Raw genomic sequence first — 22,352 nt, 5'->3', positions numbered from 1 at the left:
GAACACCAGGATACAACCGGGGACAAACAGCCATTCCTTCCCCTGAAGTGCTCCTGTCTTTAGCAAGGGCAGGGGGAGCAGAAAGAGTAAATTCTGATAGCAGATAGAATATAGGTGAGTTTAATTCAATCGAGCCAATTTCTGGGTCTTTAATAAAATATAAGTTCTGGAATGGTTTTGGGACTGAAAATCCTCCTCTTCTCTCATTTAATTCAATAATGATTTAAAAACAATGGGCACCCCAGCCTGCTAATCAGATGGATGCTAGAGACAGGGTAACCATGCATAGTCTCTCTTCCTTCATAAAACTCTGCCAGAGTCATCAGAACATTGCTCTGCTCTACCCTCTCCCCAATGCTGTCTACCTGAGCTCAGCTGCACTCAGAAGATGACCTCGCATCTACCTGTACACCCTTTCGAAAGATTTCCCAGTCATACCCTCACATGCCCTCTAAAGAGCCACCTATGATCTCAATGCCTTTAAATAGCACAATTGCATGGATCTTTTCTGACTTCAGTAAGACCTATCTGCTTGCACGCCTCGCTCACACTCACACTCACCAAAATCGCAAACAGCTTCTCTGATTTTCTGATCGCCGCCTTCCTAATCGTGGTATTTTCTTGTGATATTTTTTCTATTTCTTTTCTTTGCTCCTCCTTCCCTGTCACTCAAGCCTGAACCTTAAGGTGACCCAGACACCTTACTCCTTTATCAGTATGCTATATCCTATAATAGGGTGCCAGGTCTTTGTCTCCAATATCCAGCTCTGAGTTCTTGCGCCTCTTCCATCCCCAGATGTGGGTGAACATTAAGCCTACTCTCGTGTAATCCTCTAGTATTAACGGTTTTTGACCAACCACATCCCCAGTACTTCCATGAAACCTTTCCAAATGGGTCTTTCTATGGCATTTCATTGCCATCTGGCTGCTAACTCTCTTCAGCCCGAGTGTGAGCTCACTGGCCACTAACATTTTCCTGAAATTGTGCCATGCCTCCTGTGATTGTGCCTTCGTGACAGTTCTCCCTCTGCCTGGAATCTCGCTGTGTAAATTCATGGAAATCCTACCCAGTCTCGAACTTCAGAGTATCAATAATAAACAAAGCAATAAACAAGGGAAGGAGTTACTTAATTCTCCTTTTGTATGTATTAGATGATACGAAGGAAACACTTGAGCTGTATAAAATCTTACTACCTCTGTAAGAAAAGGATAATGTTTTTCTGTGTCATTCTATAATAATAGAATAGAATAATAGATAATAGAATAATAAAAACAAACAAATGCTTTATATCAGATAAATATGTACAAACAAGTCCAAAGCCTAGCATGCTCTGTGCATTGGAGACCCTCCTAAGGTCCTCCTGAGTATCCACTGTACTTACAGGACATCTTCCCCGGATCCCATCCTTTTAACTGTTTTCCTGGCTAATGCCATAATGTAGTTCACCCATTAAAAGCAAGCTTGCCTAAAGATCATAGCTTCTTTGGCAGCCAAAAGAATTACAAACTCTATGATAGGTTTTCTTCAAGAACTAGAGAAATAAGAGATAGTAATTATAATCTGGCAGTACAGACAACCCATTTTATTCTAATGCAGTTATTTTAAGTTCTCTACCTTCACGTATAAGTTGAAATCAATATTTAGACCAGTACCAACTGATGTGATTAAATCAACCTCAGGAAGGCAGTGTTAGTGTCAACTATTATTTTTATTCTACTTTTTAGGAATGAGGACACACTTCTAGGCTAGCAATTAATATTTTTGCTTGGACTTGATATAATGATTATAGAATTCTATTATTTTTAGAGGAATCCCATGAAGAAAATAGAAAAAAAACCTCTATCAAGTATTAATATCAACAGTTCCTATAGTTTAATGAGTGTAATGATGAAGATCGCTCTCTCATTATTGTTCTAATGAGATTTTTGAGCTCATATACCCAGCACACACCCGCGCATTTTCAGCACATATTTTCATTGTGAAGGACAGGCGCAAGGAATGGGTTCTGGCTAGGGAGCACAGCATCTGTGACGGAAGTCAGTAAGAACAGCATGCCGGCCCCCTACACACACTGCCGGCTTCTGTTACCAGTGAATGGGGCAATGTGCATGTGAAAGTTAGATCCACTTCTGGATGGAGCTAAGTGCCCAGCCTAACTTCCCTGAACACAAGAATCACAGGAAGAAATCACCTAAGATTCAAATTATAACCTAGGCTGGTAAGTCATTGAAAGAATACTAACATCTGGTCCTTAAGAGAAAGAACCCTTTTCTTTTTTCACGCGTGGGTAGGCGGGTGCCCACAAAGTTCAGCAGAGATGTCAGATCTTGGATCTGGAGCTTTAGAGAAACATGAGCCACCTGAGGTGGGTACTGGGTTCTGAACTTGACCCTAATGGGGGAACCTTCTCTTCAGCTCGGAAAAGAGAGCCTTTGTTTAAGTATCACAGTTATTTCTGCTTGTCTGGAAGTGACTAGATGATAGGAACACAAAGGTTAATAAAAAATAGCTATTACATCCCAACAGGATACCAAATGATGAAGAGATATCAATTAATTATTTAATTACCTTATTTAATTTCCTATAAGAAATAAATCAAGACATCATTAATACTATAAGAAAATTTTTTATCAAGCCTTGAGCAGAGGTAAGAATCTCTTCTAATTAGGGCTTTCTACATGAGGGACTATGCCATTGATGCTTGATGTGTGACAGTGAGGGAATAATTTTGAATCTCCAGATCCCACACGAAAACCAGACACCTAGTATGACAGGGTTTATAATCCCAGTGTTCTTAAGGGGAGAAGAGAGGCTGAGACAAAAGAATCCCTATTAGCTTCCATGTTTGAAAGCCTCTCAAGCAAGGTAGAAGGTGAGGACCAACATCTGACACTGTCCTTTGACTTTCATATATGTGTCATGGCAAGAACATACATGAATTTTTATACATGAATATTTATACACATACACACAAGCAGTAAAAAAATTAACTTTCTAAATGATTCAAACCTCCAGTTCTAAACGAATTTATATATATTATTTCTTAACTTGACATCTTAGAACGGCCTGAGGAGTTGAGTTCTCAGTATCTCTCCAGCATGGTCTTAGAGATGTTTGACATCTGCGGACTCTCCCCAAATTCAGGAAAAGCTCTAGTCTGAAAGACAAGGCTAGAACCGCCGTTGAGGGAGAGTCTCATTTCTCCTTGCAACTGCATGCAAGGAGACTGCTGGGCCAATACAGTCTGCCAAGACCACACAGAGAATAAATGGCAAATTAGATTTGTATTTCATTTTACAACTGGAAATCATTCTGAACTCCTTCCTTGATCTGGAGAACGAAGATGGGCCCAAACCAGAAAACATTAGGGCTCAGAGATAATTATTATGGAAGACTAAGAAACATTTATCTAATGACTCCCCAGAGACCCACTTAGAAGAAGGAATGAAAGAAAAAAATGTACACCACCCACAACACAAAGATTCTGTGGAGTCAATGAACCAAGGAAGAAAAATCTAGTCTGTGAAGCTGATAATAACCTGATATCACTCTTCTCAAATTTCTCAACTTAGCTCTACTCTGATCGAGTGTGTTCATATATTATTAAAATACCAACATAAAATTAAATTCACCATCCTGAGAAATATTTTCATCTATAATTCTTTTTGCATGGTCTCTTAAGTTTTATAAGTTTTGAATATTTGCCTCCAAGACCTTGAAGGGGATACACAGAGAAAGTTAGACAAAAAACCCAAGAGGCGTCACAAATTATTTTTTTGCTGACATACCACAATACCTATAAAGGAGAGAGTTGTATCTGACACTCAAAACACCTTACAACTCTACACTGTAAAAAAAAAAATAGCCATTCTGTTTTCACATTCTAGACGAGAAAAGGAAGCAAATTTGATATTCTAAACCTGTGATACTTTGGGTTTCCAAATGTGACAATTGAACCTACACATTTATTGACAAGTAGCTTTAATCATGTCATAAAAATATGTCACAAGTGTATTGGTTTGTGCGTGCATGTTCGTGTGTGTGTTCGTGTGTGTGTTCATGTGTGTGTATGTGCGTGTGTGTTCATGTCTTAAAGATGTGGAATAGTTTCATCCATATTTTTCCATCCACAAAATAAGGGCATTGTTATATATCCCTGTTCTTACAGGGACCTGCCACTAAGAGAGAAACCAAGGGGCCCGAGTGTGTGTTTGCCCATGACTTCTGGGCAGAACGAAGTTTATTTTTCACGTTTCATTTTTCATGCACACACTGTGTGAATCCTGCCATTTTACGAGCATTTTCATCTCCGGACAACACGACTGACTGGCTGGCTTGGACTCAGCTCTCTCTGCAGGTACGAGATGATGCTCCCTTGCTTCTGAGAGGTTTGAAGAGGGAAACTGAATTACTGCCAGGAGAAATGCTTCCCAAATACAAACAGAAATTTCATATTCTTGAATAATGTTGAGATCCCGCTAATTATTATCCTAACAGTTTAAATAAATCAGAACCCCATGGGAAGAAGGGTTGCCTCGTCCTGGCTGCTATGGGAACTAGTCAGAAAAGTCAAGCTGATTCTAAGGGAGGTATGTTGCCATCTAGTGGTCAAAAAGTAAATCACAATTGTGACATCCCTCCCCTCCCCCAGCCATGTTACACACAGGACTTGGATCCCATAGATTTGAAAGAGGAACACAATAAAAGTTCGTGGGTTAGGAACACGACCAAGTCGTTTGCTATGTGCACCATTCTGCATAGCTACCACAAAAGATACACGGGTCACGACAACACCCTTGCTGATTTCTTCTCTACTTCAAACTACCACTGGGTTAATCATACTGTCTCCAAAATAAACGTCTTTATGAGATCATTCCAATAAATTGTGTCTTTTTAAATCGAATGTTAACATAGCTTTTGAAACACGACGTCAAACTCTGTTTTGTAAAATATATTACTTTAAAATGTCTTATCTTATTGACCCGGATACCCTGCTAGGATGGTAGCCAAAATCCCGAACACCTAAAAACACAGAGGAATCATTTAGATGAGGCAAATGCATAATACTTAAAAATTGAAATGTATCTCAAAGTAGAACCAGATATATTTCTCATTGTCACAATAAAGTACTTGATTTTATTTCTATTTCAATTCTAGAACTACACAGATATCAATAGCTGAGGCCAGGTGAGATCCCTTCACTGCCCCTATAACTTTCACTCTGTTTTCCCCTTTGCAAAATTCTACAAGGACAAGTACCATTTCTGATGCATCTTTTCATCCAGTATCTCCCTGGCCAGCCCCCCCTTCCTTCCCTCCAGCAGAGCAATGCCCAGCATGGCAGGACCCAGTTCCTTCCTAAAGAACCAGTGCACTGTACTACCTTTTTATCTTTCTCTAAATCTATAGCTTTCTAGGTTCTGTTTACACGCTGTCTCCGTAGGTGGCATATCACTTTACTTGGTGTTCAAACCGCTACCTCCTCAACCCTTTAGAACATAGATTATCCGTTCTGAAACGGCCCTTCTTCCACTAGCTATACCTGTAAGAGTCTGGAATTGCAAAGCACCGTTTGGTTAATTGAATCTAAAAGCACCGGAAGGAGGAGTTCTTGTTTTGCAGTATTTTCAATGGGTAGCATCAATAACCTACCCTGAGATTTCAATCCTGCGACATAGTCAAAACAGCTGCTCGCGCTGTCGTAGGCATTGGGCTGCGTGCATAGAGTAATGTAGTGATGCTCAGAAAACCACAACTTCAACTGTTGAGGAGTGAAGCTCCTCAACTATACTTGAACTCTTTTCTAGTATTGCACAATTTTAACTCAACTAAGTAGCATTTCTGTGAGCTACAGCAAGGCCCACATCAGATAACGCTCTACAATTAGAAAGACTTCCATGACCCTGGAACAGAATGCAAGTTCTTAAGCCAATAGCACATCGAATTCAGTCAGACAAGTTCCTATGTCTGAAGGTACAATCCCTTGTTCCTCAGCTCAATCCCAACAGGTATAGATATCCCCGCATTCTCATTTGTACATAATTGAAGAATATGAAACGACAGTGGACAGACAAACAGTCAAAATATTGTAGCAACATTTCAATAGAAAACAGAAGAGTTTCAGAACCCCGGACTTGGGTCCACCTACCAATTCTCCATTTCATTCTGATCAAGTCACTGAAGGCATGTTTCCTCAGGACCATGTGGAAACAGTCTTTGCTCTTTGACTCCTCGAAGTTATAGTCTGAGCACCTGCCCATTGTTTTTGCTACTGGCTTTAAGGAAAGTCGATTAAAGTATTGGGTGTTCAGCCTGGCCTGTGGCCATGCCTGTGAGAGGTTGTCTTGATTGAAGACAGATATAAGATAGCCCAGACCACTCTGGACAATGCTGTCCCTACTCGAGTGGATCTGGGCAATGTAAGAAAGCTGGCTGACCGTAAATCAATTAACAAGGCAGCACGCCTCATTCCTCTTATTCCTCTGTAGTTTCTGCTTCAGGTTCCTGCCTTGATCTCCTGCCCTGGCTTCTCTCAGTAATAGACTGTGACCCAGGAATGTAAGATGAAATAAACCCTTTCCTTTCCAACTTTGGATCGTGGTGTTTATCGCCACAACTCAAAGCAAATTAGGATACATATGTTTAGATAATGACTTTTGGCCATTTTAAACTCTCATCCTCTTAAACTGAAACTTTTCTTCCCAAGATGTTCCCCTCTCCTTTCATGTTTGCTCTCTGTATATGACCCACAGCATTTAGAATTTCTTAGCTGAGCATCGGTGTGATGTCCTTTACTAGAACCAGGGTAAATATCAGTGACAAAAATCTCAGCAGAAAGTAACACCTCCAACACAACCTTTAAGTGCTAGTAATCCCTCAGGCAGAGAAGAGCCTGTGTGAACATTTCCTGCCCATGTTGAATTGCTAAGGGGTCTACTGCAGGTAAGAGCACCATCACGAATGCAATGCTAGGCCAGACCAGAAGATGTCTTCTGCTGCACGTTTTTCCAGCCTCAGGCTCCCCTTCTCTGTGATGCTCCCGAGTCTTGGAGGCAGCGACACAGCTGTCTCATTTAGGGGTGAGCACACCACCATCACTTATTCTTGACCCCTCGGTCCTCTATAGGTTCCCGCATTAACCACTGGCAGCTGCCATAGGATGTTTCTCTTGTGCACACTAGTCCTTAAAGGGGGTGGCACTTTTCATAGCCACTATGAAATTTCTACCAAGAAACATTCTTTTGACAAATCATTTTAAGAGATCAGAGTTGAACCTATCGTTTTAAATTCAGAGGGGTGTGATTGCCTTATATGTTTAATATTGAGAGAGAGATTTGGGTTCATGAAAGTAGGCATGAGTTCTATGTGGAGAGTATAAAGTATGTACAGCAAATAAGACAAATAAAACCAATTATAAAGGCTTTTAATTGCAAGTTGTAATAAGCAAATCAATCTGTCTCTGCACCTGAGGAATTTCCTTAGAAATAAGATTACTTAGTATTGATTTGGGGCTCCATTTTATACACACACACACATATACACATACACATATACGTGTGTATATGTATGTGTGTGTGAACACATATATTTTCAATGGCCAGAGAGCATTCATTCATTTAAACTCTCATTCAGTCAACAAGCAATAATGAAATGCCTCCTCTCTGTGGATTTGGGGGGTTGTCTAGCCAAGTTTTATGATATAAATAAAAATCAAAAGAGCATATTGAATCTCTGATAAACTAATGAACCTTCAGATATCTTGCTAGCTGACAAATTTTGAAATCTCGCACACTGCAAAGAGTCACTTTTCTGTTTAAAATCTCAAACTGTTCTAAGGGGAAATTAGTTGAAGGGAATTCATTTAAACATCTATTAAATATATACAGTGACACATGTATTTTATTAAGAATGTAAAAGAAGGGAAACATAAGCATCCTTAGAGCTGGAAAGGGAAATTAAGAATAGCATACTCCAAACACCCCAACCTGTGAACTGATGAAAAAGGTTATTTAAAAGCAGCAGTATCAGATGTTTATATTTGTATTTACAGAAATCTACAGCTGAAATACAGGCAACTGAAGTTGAGGCAAATGCTGGACAGAACACATTAAAACTCACCATTGCCCAGCCTCACACCGGCGATTTAATTTGTACCTCATCAATATTCCAGCAATCTCTCATTTCTTGATCCTCTTAAATTATGCACTACTTATTATCTATCTAGGCTTTCTAAACAGAAGCTTCCGGTATGTTTCGTATTAATCATCTTATTGACTACACAAGAGCTGTAGCAGCTGACCTGAACCAGCAGGGAGAAATGCAGAGCCAGGACACACTGACAATAACCTTTTGAGAGTCTAGTGGGAGCTAAAGATTCCCTAGAATTATAGATTATAAAGTTGCCTGACTTATGAAGTTCTGGGAATCAAAACCAGAATTCCACTCACTCTAGGCAAGCATTCTATCAACCCCAACTCTACACGCCCAGCCTCCAAGGCACTTTGTCATTCAGTACACACAGAACTGAAACTCAGAATGGTAGCGATTCCATGACTCTTGATGATCAAAGTTGTCAAAAGGCAAAGTTACTGATATTATTATAGCAGTGTTTAATACAATAATTAGAAATAGGTAGGATACCTCCATGGGTGTGACTCATCCAAACACCCTTAAATTCTCTGTGTCCATTGGTGGCATTGCTCACAATTTCATACAACCTAATAATTATCTTTGCATTTTTATTGCTATCTTTTTTGTTCGCATTTTTATTGTTATCTTCTCTGTTTAGCTTTGGGAAACAAAAACTATGACTGACCTTTGTCTCTTTGAGTCCTTAACATTAAACACATTGTAAGAGTTCAATTAGTAAGTACTCAGGAAGTGAGTGCTCAGTAAATGAATGCTCAGTCAGAGAGTGCTCAGTGAGTGAGTGCTCTGGAAGTGAGCGGTGCTCCATAGCACTGAGTGAGTAAGTGCTGCCATGGTTACTTAAAAGTGACCTGCCCACGTAAGCCACGTCAGCACTAAAATAGGTTCATCCTCCAAGAATTCATTCAGCAGATACCGACACCCTCCAAAACCATCATTTCTTTCCTTGAAGAAGTGGGATTCAACCGGGTTCTCTTTAGATAATGACTCTGTGTACACATTAGTCTGTCCTCCATTTTTGATGGTTATCAGTGTACTAATAACCATCTTAGCCAAATGATCTTTGATCATCATCTGATGACAAATGTCTAGGCGGGGAACTGTTACACATGAAGAAGATTTCAACAGAGAGTGCTAAAATCAACCTTGGGCAGAGTCTTAAATACAGGAGTCCTGCCATTTTACGCCTTTATGGCATTGAATATTGGCAATCTTTACGGTATTCCCAGTTGTTCTTAGTAAATGTCAAATTAATCTCAGAGCAGTTTGGGTGACAAGCTTATTCCTTTTATTTACTTTTCTTGCTATGGCAAAAGGCAGCATAACAGAATTCAGTATTTATTTCTACCTCACAATATGTATTGCATGATTGACATCCTACTTTTGTAGGACGGCACAGGTACAATCCATATGATTCTAGGCTATAGAAAGGGCACTGTATTTCAGTTCCAACATTGCTAGCCTTAGAAAAGTTTTGTTGACTTGAATGTCAACAAGTCATAGTACCAGTAACTTAAAGTATGATTTTTCTGTCATAAGTATAGCTGGTTATCTAAAATATAGTCAATTATCTTGATACATTCATTACTTTTAAATTATAAGAGAAAACAAACCCTTTCCTAGTTTTCTTTCATTGCATTGCTTTTGCCACTGGATACAGAAGCTGCTACTGCATGTACTCCAAACCAGACACATTGTTATCTTGCCTCCAAACCCATTTCTTAGCCAGTTCATTAACATAATTCTACAGTATAACCTCTAGATCTTCTTCTAATAGAAATCCCAGCTTATAGGCAATTCACAGGAGAAATTAAGTGTCAAAGTGAGACCTATCTGCCTTCCAAAATAGCTAAAGTGTGATAAGAGATATAAAATCCCAGACCAAGACTGAAAAGTCCTTTTGCTGTGTGCACTAAATTCTTACCCAACATCAAGTCAGCAGACCTTAATCGTGTAAATTTCCATGCAATGTGTCTATTCAACCGTAGCCTCAAAGTTTGACTCGAATAAGCATTAAATATAGCAACATTTATATTTATCCATGATGAGTAATCTGCACTTGAGTAGCTCATACAAAACACTGTTAAACACAGCGCTGGTTTAAAGCACTGTGTCTTGCTTTGCACAGACAGCCCGATAGAAAGCCTGAGAATCAAGTGTAAAACCAGTGTGAGTTGTCTTGAAATGGAGAATATTAGGTTCCCGTTTTTGCTGTGCACTTAAAGAAATGCAGAACTAAATTTAACTGAAAATAGAAATCATGATTTATATTTATGTTTCCAACAACTTCCCAATTGGGATAGCTTAAATTCTTTTCTGAGACAAAAAAACATAAAGTTAAATATAAAGATAAACATTTAACAGTTGATTTAATTGCCAGCTTGGTTGTGCACACTATTAGAAATGAAAAGGAAAACAAATAACTGAACACGCAGTGCCAGAGACCTAAGCATGTATTTGAAATTTATTCATAGGTTGATACATGCTTGAGAATACTAACATGCCAGTGTTCACACCCCTTTGCTTCTCCATAATTTAGAACTTTTGCTTAAACCCAGCTGCTATTGATATTCTGAGTTAGTTTATAGCTATCTACGCTAGGAAGACAAGAATAAAAACCTCCAGCGAGTGCTAATATTCCTTTCCTGTCATTGTGAAAATGGAATTGTTAGCTCATGTGTTAAATACAGGATCAGAAAGCACCAAGCCCATATTGTTTCATTCAGTACTTGGTAAAAACAAACTTATAAATGTAACTTAATTTAAATTTAAAATTATCAAATCATATTTTAAGGGAGCAACACAACCACTTTGAAGGGCCTGGGAGTGGAGATGGCAAATGAACTAAGTCATTATTGAAGACAGGTTTAGGCACCCAAGACACAACAATGCTCGAAAACCAGCATAAAGGGTTTATATTCTTTTTTCTCCACCTCCTCTCCCTCACAAAGGCATGGAATAGGCAATTTGAACCCATTTTCAATTTTTTGGATTAAATAAGTGTATACTAGATTGGGAAAATGAGAACCCAGTTTCTCACCTTGGAGAAAACAATATGACAAAGAAACAGAACTTGCTCAAGTGCAACAAAAACACCTCTACCTCCTAATTTTGACTACAAATACCATTTATCATACTGTCAGCAGGAATCAGAGAGCCTTAGCAAAGCACTAAGTCTAAGACTGAAACAGAGAAAACTAAAAGGATTTGAAATATGAAATACCAATGAAGTGTCAAAAATGCCGTGACAAAAGGACACTGTAACTAACAATATGACCTACTGTACAAAAAGTGAACAAAAAATATCTAGAAAACATCTGTGAACAAACACACGTGAGGTGACAGGCAAGGTTTAGCTGAAAGGCCTCGTAGCTCCATTGTGAACATGGGCTTATGTGTGACTATACTAACCGCACACAAATGAAACGAGCTTATTTTTTGAGTAACTATGACCCTTCCTGACCTTGTCAGAACAAAAGGCTCGATTTGCGGGCTCTTGCTCTCCCATCACAGGTAACTTTCCCTTACAAAAAGATTTTGACATGGATAATTGAGCGAAGAAAGATGTAATTAGTTCCTTTTCATACTGCTTTCTTGAAAATACAAACGGTTCGTGTCTGAGGATGTAGCTCAGTGGTAGCGTGTGCTTCGTATGTGCCAGACCCTAAGTTCAATCCTACAGAGACAGAAAGGGTCCATAAACACAGCACAAGAAGCTTGTTTTCAGTTGAGGATGTCTACAGCAGTGTCTCACCAACAGCCACTAATTTTTTAAGTGAGATCCTCCCCCCACATCTCCAGTTAGAGAACTGGGGTACAAGCACAACTTTCAACAGTTTTGTTTTCTTTTTAACAAATAAATAACCAATAGCAGCAGATAACATGGGAAAATATGAAGAAGTATACAATTCTAGAAGAAGGTGTAACTATAGCTACTATTTTGTCTAGAATAAGTTCCTGAAGTAGGTAATAACTTGACATGAAGACCAAGAAAGGTTTGAGTCAAAATTGATGGTAGAAAAGAGCATTGAAACAGAATGGGAAATGGGAAGAGCTAAGACATAGTACGTCTACAAATATGTTGCAGACTCCAGATGTTGAGACTATTATTGACCATAAAGGGCCCAGTCACTGCCTTTGAAGTCTACAGCAGCATTTCACCTTAGGCCAGACCAACACAGTCTACCAATCCATGATGACTGGGCCCATCTAGGATACTGGTTACTTGTAGGAAAATACACAACTCCTATGGTGGTCCATTGGGGCTTGAGGATTCACACGGATTTTCCTAACAAGATCTAGGATGCTTCCATTCATAATCTTTCCCTCAGAGTAAGCCTGTATCATGGTGTGAAAAGTTTCATTCACACCTACCCTCTTCCCCTCCATTTTCTCATTCTGATATTTTTCTCTCTTGTAAGAGAAATATCTAATATATTTACATATCTATCTCCTTTCCAGCATTTTATTCAAGAAGACTCGGACAATCACATGGAGTACGGACTGTGCACAGAGTAATCAATGAGACTTTTAAACTGAAAAAGCAAATCGAGACTTCATCTTTGAAGCCAAGCATCCAGTTCAATAGTTTGCCTGGAGACAGAATAAATCTTAATTTCTTAAGATCTTTTGTAGTTTTAAAGTTCACCAGTGACAGAGATTTCATAACTTCACTTTACCAATTGTTTCATAGCTTAATCATCTGACGAATGACGTCTGACAGATCTATACTAAATCCCTTGTGATTTAAGGTCATTTCATCTTGTTTAGTCTTTTATGGTGATAGATTTCAGCCAGCTACAGACCTATTAACTAGGTCAACATCCACTTAAAGCAAGAATTTCCTCCTCCATATCTTGCGCAAGGAGCCTAATAGGGTTACCTGCCCCTTTTCTATTTGTTACAAAATTATGATTCATTAAAAGAATATAACCACGGCATGTTCATTCCTTAAACAGAAAGATAGCCTTTGTGTAAGCAAACAGAAGCATGGTTACTTGAGAGATGCTTTATGACCCTTTGTTGATTTATAACAGCAAAGAGAAAACTTTGCAATCGTTAACAAAGCTCCATCTTCTACCAACTGAGTGAAGAACGTAGTTTATCCATCTTTTATAAGTGGGTGTATTTTTTTTTCTATACGGCTGGAAACAGAGATAGAAAGCATGTAAAAATGCTGCCAACCTAGCAAGAGCCTCTTGTCTAGCTGCAAGTCTTATGTCTGGTCCAATTCTTCAAGTACGTAAATCAACACATAACGCTCCAGCCACAAGACTTACCCATCAGCAAAACCACCAAAAATGAGGATGTACTTACCTAAAAAAGAAAGAGAGAAGGCATTAGTGACATTCATCACAGTTCAGACAGAGCAACAAACATATTCTAAAAGGCATTCTAAGCATATGCACTAATCACCATTGCCAGACCCAACTTCAGGGCTTTTGTTTTTGATGCACAGGCCAGTTGGTGGCGTGTCTTTCATTCTCCAAGTTTACTCTGAGCATACTTAGTAGGTATTTGCAAAATGTACGCTATTTTTTAAAAGATTCTGACACTCAACTAGACTAGCAATGGGCTTATTAACAATAGCAAGCATCATCTACTGCATGCTTTTCTGCCTGTGGAGCACAATGCAATACATTATTTGAGTATTCACCCATTAGTTTGCAGAAATTAAGAGATCATCATTGTCCCCACAAAAGACTACATGTGACACAAGGCAGCACATTAAACCTGCATAAGGGCATAGGATTAGAATGCTGGAACTGAGGTTGACCACCAGCCTTCTGATTCTACAGTATAATCTCACCATCGTCATGCTGCTCTGCCAAAACCCAAGGAGAATGGAAGACAACACAACAGAAGCACCATATTAAATAATAAATTATTTTAAAAAGAAGAGGTCACAACTTTAGAACAGAGGTAAATAAGCAATTTCTAGCCAGAGCAGCTGCTCAATAACACCTGTTGAATAAATAAAATGACAACTGATAAGATAATGGATGACCATGCACTAGGAATGTACCAACCGGGCATTAAAGGTGCTACAAATCACGGTAACACAAAGGCTATTCCTTTCCCCTTGCAAGTGGCCAGGTGGCATTTGTTTATCAATCTGTTTACCCAGAGGCAAAAACTGAAGGTTTTGAGGTGAGAAGGATGATAGCTGGGTCTAGAAGATTTGCTATACCCTCAAATCCCATATTAGATTAAATGAAAATCCTACAAGAGTTCAGCAGGCAATTTAAAAACATAATAGAGTAGATCTGGTTTTGAGTTTTTGTTTTAATTTTTTAAATTGTAATTATTTATTTATATTTACAGCATATGTGTGCATCTGTGCACATGTGCATAAGTGTGTTTGTGTGTGTGTATCTGCAGTATTTTTCCTACTGACCCAACTCAGTGTCTTAGGAGTCCTATAACTATGTTACAGATATTCTTATAAGAAAATGGTAGCTAAGGAGACAGAGTATCTCAAGAAATATTAAAAACTGCGAGCAAGAGAATTAATGGGGTTCAGAGCCATCCAGTTGGCTCTAATTTTAATATTTAAAACACTTCCAAAATTTCAATTAAAGAATCACTCACATTAAAGTGCCATTTATGGAGAGTCTGCTTCCGAAGCAAAGCAAGCAAAATGAACCCACAATACAGTGTGCTACCACTCCAACATCTAGGTTTTTCCCCAAACAACTCTAGTTTTCCTCCAGTTTCTATGAAGACTCCCTAGGGCTGCAATGTCTTTCACCATGTTTTTAATGCTGCTTACCTACTTGAATTACATATCAAATTTGATTCCAAGAATTAAACCAACAGAAACAAAGCAAGACGGCAGATAAAATATTAAACCATTTGTTTGCTTCCAGACCAAAGTGAACCACTCTAAAAGGGACATCGTGAATCTTTACAAAGTTTAACAGAACAGATGAAAAAGAAAACTCTTCCGTAGATTCACTGTTAACTTCAAAAATATTTAAACTCAGGATGGAGATGCCACACACTAATTAAAAGCTCATACTGCTCTTGCAGGAGACCCAAGAGTCCTGTTGTCAGCACCCACATCTGGCAGCTCATGGCCACCTGGGCCTAAATCTAAATCAAGGGTAGCCAATGCCCTTTTCTATATTCTGTGGGCCCCTACACTCACAGGTGCACATATACACACAGATGCCCACTTACATAGTTAATTAAAAATAAAATATCATTTTAGAAAGATAATTGGGTTCAATGGTTTGAAATGTTAAATATTAACTACTGAGAAATGAAATGGGGAGAGAGGCCAATCCAAGTAGAAAGAGAAGGAGGAAGAATAAAGAACATTAAGAATGCCTGAAAAAGCTGTAGGGAAATATTATCTTATGTTTATTTAAAATGCATCTATAATAAGGATGTGTGTATGCATATATAAACAATTCAAACTAGGTTACGTCACTTGGGAACTACAGGATACGGCAGCGGCACTGGAGGTACTTCAGCCATGTTCTGAGAACAGATGATGGCCGATACCTGGAGACAGCACTGCTTGGAGGAGTGCATGGGATAAGGCAAAGAGGAAGGCCCCCAAAACGCTGGCTAGACAGCATAAAGAAAGACTGTGGAACCTTGGGTATGGCAATAATCTAGAACTGCCCAGGATAAGAACAACTTGAGACCTGTCATAAACAGGCTGCCCATGCATGCTCAAGGAGTGCCAGGGCATAAATGATGATGATGACGATGATGATGATGATGATGATGATGATGATGATGGTGACGCCACTTGAGGTGATAATGCTCCATCAGGTGCCATAGATCATCTTAGACAAATTCCAGTACTAGCTGTGGGAAACTTCCCTTTGAGTTGTTAGTCAGGAGAGACCGAGAGACAACTCCCCTCCTCCAAAAAATGAGAGAGGCCATTGTCCTTAGTTGCTTCCAAGAGCGTGAATGTAGGACGCCATTGCTGAAGTCACCACATATTTTGAACTCAGGACTTTAAGGAGTCAAGCTGGAACCGATCTTGAAGCCTCTTCCCTAAGGACAGGTACTAGAGAGTTCTAAGCAAGCTGCTGAGAGGGAAGAAATTGGTAGTCCTACCCAGTCAGGGCGCCTATGACACTGCAGCATTGACCGATCCAGCCAGAGAGCCACATCAGGGCAATAGTCACTTTTATCTCTGGTTAACCAACCGCTGCCTAATTGGACTTGAGCCCTGCTTTACAAGAGGGAATGCATGCCTGGCACTGTAAACCTACCTACCACCCATGACTAGAAAAGTCATAGACACAAGAGGAGAAGCCACCACGGTCATTTTCCTAAACTATTTAAAATAGCTATCTTTATATGCACAGCTAAGTTTAGCTCTCATCCACCATCAAAAACACTTCTATTTGCCACAGATGGAGACGATTATAGAGATTCATAACTTCCCCAAATGAAGAGAATGCACGATTCTGTAGTGTCCAGCCCCATCTGTAACACAAGTAACACAAGTCCTACACCTAAGACTAAGGGGATTTTGCACAAATGGGGCAGAAAGATTGTAAGAGCCAGAAGGTCAGGCAAGAAGTCTGCTGTGACATAACATCTCTTATGTATGACCGTGATGCCCACACACAAACACTCACAATATGGTCGCCTGCACAAGACCAGAATAATGACAACAGTAGCCAACGTGACAATGTAGACGGAGTATATCCTACAAGTCCCCACACTTAGATGAGCAGATACAGATAATTGCCTGCCAAGAGAGGGAGAATCAGCCTCTTCTAGGGATGAATCCCAACATAGGTTGTCCAATTCCAAATGGTTAGTTTGGACATTTGTATATATAAGCAAAGCTAAATGATCTCAGTAGACTATATATAAAAGAATATATACCCATGCACCTACATATAAAAAAAGGTAACAACAGTAATTAAAGAAAGGGTCATGAAACAGGGGGTCATACAGGAGGAGTTAGAGGGGAAGGAAGGGCAAGGGTGGTGTAGATGCAATGCTCATGTAAAAAGTTGCCAAAATATTAAAGCTATTATTGAAAAAATGCATTATTCTGATCAATAGCCTGAAGATGACAGAGGAGCAAGGGTGTTAGCAAACAACTGGGGTATGACAAGATGCGCTGGATTTGCTGAGTAAGGATGGGAAGGTGTGGGCCAAGGAGATGGCACAGTGGAGGAAGTGCTTGCTACTCAAGTGTAAGGACTTGCATTGGACGCTCAGTACTCAGACAGAGCCAGGCACAGGTATGGCCGACATCTCAGTGCTCCTACTCTAAGGTGGCAGGTAGCGACAGAAGAATCCCTCGGCCAGCTTGCCTGACATATACATCAGTGAGCAAGAGACCTTGTTCAAACAACACAAACAAGACGGATGCCCCAGGCTGTCCTCTGATTGCCACACATGCACCTTGGCAAACACACTGCATACACACATTCATGCACATGTGAACACTCACACACATGCACATACACTGAACACACACACAGCACAGGAAGAAATGGTTTTTTTGTTTTTGTTTTCTGGATTCCTTGCAATGATAAAGAGGTTCTGGTTAGTGGCAGATTGATCAGTGGACAGATAAAGGGAAATGACTGTTTTTTGCTTCTTTTTTATTTAACCCTTTATTCTTTGGGAGGGGCACCACCAAGCTCCCCAATAATCACACAGAGTCTTATATTTACTTATGAATGCCCAGCCTTTGTTAGGTTTGTTTCTAGTCAGCTTTCCTTAATTTAAATTGTCCCATCTACCTTTTGCCTCTGGACTTGTATCTTTCTCTATTCTGTATACCTTTCTTTACTTACTCTGTGGCTTGCGGTGTAGCCGGGTGACTGGCTTCTGATGTCCTCTTCTCCTCCTTTTCCTGCTCCTTGACCTACTCTTCCCAGATTCCTCCTCCTATTTATTCTCTCAGCCTGCTGGTCTCACCTATCTTTGTCCCTGCCTAGCTATTGGCCGTTCAGCTCTTTATTAGGCCAATCAGGTGTTTTAGGCAGGCAAAGTAACACAGCTTCACAGAGTTAAACAAATGCAACATAAAAGAATACAGCACATCTTCGCATCCTTAAACAAATATCCTACAGCATTAACAAACGTAACACAGCTTCAACTAATATTTCACCACAAAGAACCTCACATTCAATAAGTCTTGAATAATCTATGGATTAAGATGTAAAGCACTTATGTAAAAAAAAAAAAAGGTGGTTATGGACTGGCAAGATGGCTCAGCAGGTAAAGATGTTGAAGCCATGTCTCACAGTGTGAGTTCTAACCCCAGAAGGCATATGATGGAAGAAAAGAACCCGCTTCTCCAAATTAACTCCTGGACTCCACATGTCTGCTGTGGTGCATGTGTACATTCTACACACATAGACAAAGTAAATAAGTAGGTCCATGTAGAAGAATGCCTATTTAGAAACAGTGGCTCAGTGACTGGGGCATGTAAAGAAGATAGACACAAAGGTGATGATGTAAGGACTGATACAAGCCTGAACAACTCAGTGGCAGGTAGTGTTTGAACACATACTCAAGAAAGATAAACAACTCCAAAGAGCAGGCAGATATATTCACCAAACTAGGCAGACATTTCTCCAGCACTGAGTGTGGTTATATAGCTTACCCAGCCCAATACACTGATGTCTATTTCCAAATATTTCGGGCACTCAGTGGTTTCTCTCTGCCTTCACGTGCCTGAATTACAGGCATGGGATACCTCCTCTGCCTTGAAAGGATTTCTGAGGCGCAGTACCCAAGTAGACCCTGCATTCCTATAAACTCAGGTTCCTCCAAGTCACAAACTGTTAATCCAATGCTTCCTGGATTAGTTGGAAGCAGTCAACCAATGGGTGTGTGATGGCCATGCCTACAAGGCTGCAAGTACTGTGTGTGTGTGTGTGTGTGAGGGGGTGTCAATCTGATACCCTAAATCGCCAAGGACAGATGACAAGATCAGGGACTCCCATGGACTAGGCCATAGACTCACAACTGTCTTAGTCTAACCCATGTCACAGAGAGAGGGTTACAGCTGAGGCACATCAAAGAGAGGCATTTCCAGGGCCTGGAGGAGGTGGATCAGGCAGGCACCCGGAGAGAGGGCTCACTGCCCTGATGCAGATAAAATGGTACAGGATTGACAAAGGGTTTATCTCCCGGGATGCTCAGCGCTGCACATGTGGAAGTGACTGGCCAAGTCAGTTGGATGAACGGAGCTAAGGGCTGGGGCTCTGTTGTACACCAGAAGTGAGGCTCCAGAGGCCCCTGCAGAGGAGCCAGGCATTTGAACAGCACAAAAGATAACTGGGTAGTCTGGCCAATGGAGCTGGGACATCTGAATGCTTCTTTTTCTGAAAGGAAAAGAAGTGTCTTAGGAAACTTCAGCACTGTCCTAGCTTTGAAGCCCGGAAGTTGCTATACCTGGGGTGGAGCCTCATGAATGTTACTTCCTGACTTGAAAGCCGCACTGCTTTAGTCTGCTCTACTTGGGACCACATCCTTTGTTCCTGGAGGAAAGGTTAGCTAGGCAGGGCAGCTTGGGGAAGGAAGCTCGGTCTCCTCAGGTTCAAACAAGAGTGTTCTACCATGGATCTACAGCGGCAGCCAGCCCCCTTTTGATTTTATTTAGAAACCAAGTCTCAAGGAGTTGTCCATGCTGGCCTCAAACCTGGAATCCTCCTGCCTTAGACTCCTGAGCCACCAGCAATTTACAGGTGTGAACTGCCGTGCCAAGTCTAGAGGGTTCTTGGTTAACTACCTCAGTCGGACTTAGCTCCAGGTGCCACGCAGTTTTCGGACTTAACTCCCTGCCCCTCAGGTGCGTGGCACAGTCATTGCCTAACACCATTTGTGTAGGAGGATTTCAAAAGAAATTTGTTAATTATCTAAAGCAAGCGATACACTGCAGTTTGCTTCTGAAGGACTTTTACTAAACATTATTTTATATTTTGTAGTTATTTAGTGCATGTGTGTGTGAGAAAGAGAGAAAGAGACGGAAGGAGTGAGGGAGAAAAGGAGGGAGGGAGAGAGCAAGGGAAGGAGAGAAGGGGGGAGGGAGGGAGGGAGGGAGAGAGGAAGAGAGAATATGTGCATGGAAGCCACAGCACACATATGGAAATCACAAGACAACTCCGGGGTCAGTTCTTATCTTCCACCATGAGATAGGGTGTGGTGCTTTGAACCAGAATGTCTCCCACAGGCTCAAATGTTTGGCTGCTTACTTCCCTGTAGCAGCACTTCACTTGTATTTTAATAAATAAAAGTTGCCTGAGGATCAGAAAAGTAAAACAGCCACACTGGCCAACCTTATAGACCAGGCAACAATTAACTCACACCTTTAACCCCAGCAGACACACTAGCTTGCCATAGAAATCAGGTGGTAGTGGCACACCTCTTTAATCCCAGCCCTAGAGAGGATTATAAAATGGGAAGGAGACAGCTCTCAGGCTCAGTCTAATTCTGAGGTTTCCTGGAGGCAGGATCGCCATTTGGGACTGAGGTAGAGAGGTAGGAACCAGTGGCTGGCTGTTTTGCTGGTTTGATCCTCAGGCAAGCTTTATTTATTAAAATACGAGGGAAATGTCACTACATTTCCCCCAAACAAGGTCATATCTATATCCTCCCTGTTTTTATTTCAGAGTAGATTAATGGTGCTTCACTCCCCAGCTGGGGGTACCGTTTGGGTAGGTTTAGGAGGTGTAGCCTTACAGGGAGAAGTCTGTAGCTGGACCCCATTGACAGTGGCCTTTCTCTTTTTTCTCCTCTTTGGACTTGCAGTTCAAGATCTCAACCCTTAGCTTCTGCCCCAGTTGCCAAGTCTGTTGCCTGTGCCTCCATTCTCAGACTCCAATGCTTTTGAATGATAAACCCAAATAAGTATTTTCTTCTCTAAATTGCTCTGACCATGGTGTTATATGAAAACTAACGAATACAGAGGGTCTCTCCCATCTGTTGCTGTGTTTGCCCGAGTATTTCTAGGCGATTTTTGATTCATCTGTCTCCGGCCACTCCATCTCACAGTTAGAGTCCTAGGATTACAGATACTTGCAGTACCGTGTCTTGAGAGATGCAAAATTAGGTTGTCAGACTTGCATGGCAAGGGCTCTATCCACTGAACCCCCTCCTTAGACCCTGTAAATGAGTTTTTCCAAAGTGTATTCAGTGATCTACTCCATAACTACGGAGAGGAGAACCAGCTCTGAGTCCTGCAGGCAACAGTGATGCTCACAGGCACATCACTTCCTTTTGTGTGAGCATGTGGTGCATGCACTTATGTCCATGTGCGTCCTGGTGCACTGGCCCACGCAGGCAAGAATGGGCGCCAGAGCTAATGTTGGGATGGCTTTCACAATTGCTTCTCCAGTTTCACTTTTGAGATGAGATCTCTCACTGAACTTGGAGCTCACCATTTTGGCTAGACCAGACGGCTAGCAAGTCCCTCCAGGATGTGCCTGTCTCTGCCCTTCCATTTCCCAGCACTGGGGTTACAGACAAACAGGTTTTACGTATGGGCGTTAAAGATGTAAACTTAGTTCCTTGTGGTTTCACAGCATGCAGGCATGCATCTTACACACTGAGCCAGCTCCTTAGTCACATTTTAAATTAAATCAAACTTCTTAGTTTCGGCCCTGGAGTTACACTGATTTATATTTACTTCAACACCACCTACCTGGAAATACTCAAGGTATCTAACTTTCTGGGTCATCATTTCCTTCAAAATCCAGTGGTCAGCTCAAATCCATGGCTCGTTCTTATACATACATACATACATAGTGTGTGTGTGTGTGTGTGTGTGTGTGTGTGTGTGTGTGTGTGTTTATGAGAGAGAGAGAACCAAACATCCAGGCTCCAGTGAGTTCTCAAACACAACTACAGGACTATACAGAGTTTTCTACTAATTATCCTAACCAATGAGCTCTCACTGGTCAGCAACCCTTCTCAGAAGACAACAGAATTGTTCCCCCAAGACAAGAATTGTCTTTTACTGCTATGTTGTCTCCTCATATAGCTCTTGGAAGATGCGATGTTTGTCCAAACGGCTCAATGGTTTCTTTAATTGCCCCATAGACTGTACCCAGGCAATGACTAACTTGCTCTGGTTTGTGCTCCAGCGACCCCATGCATAGATTTACATATTTGCATATGTACATATAAATATGTATAGACTTGGTTCCCGGATCTGTCACCTGAGAGAATCAAGCAGCAGAGATTCCTCAGGGCAGAAACA

The 22,352-nt window shown here is 40.8% G+C and overlaps 1 protein-coding gene across 5 annotated transcripts in view; it reads right to left on the bottom strand.

Moving 5' to 3' along the window:
* Nucleotides 1–22,352, bottom strand: part of Pde4d (phosphodiesterase 4D) — a 1,387,978-nt gene that overhangs the window by 591,760 nt on the left and 773,866 nt on the right. The window lies entirely within an intron of this gene.

The sequence above is a fragment of the Myodes glareolus genome, chromosome 15 (genome assembly GCF_982192425.1).
Source record: "Myodes glareolus chromosome 15, mMyoGla1.1, whole genome shotgun sequence".
Lineage (NCBI taxonomy): Eukaryota > Metazoa > Chordata > Mammalia > Rodentia > Cricetidae > Myodes > Myodes glareolus.
The sequence above is the reverse complement of the archived record's forward strand: the minus strand, read 5'-3'. Positions and strand labels throughout refer to the sequence as shown.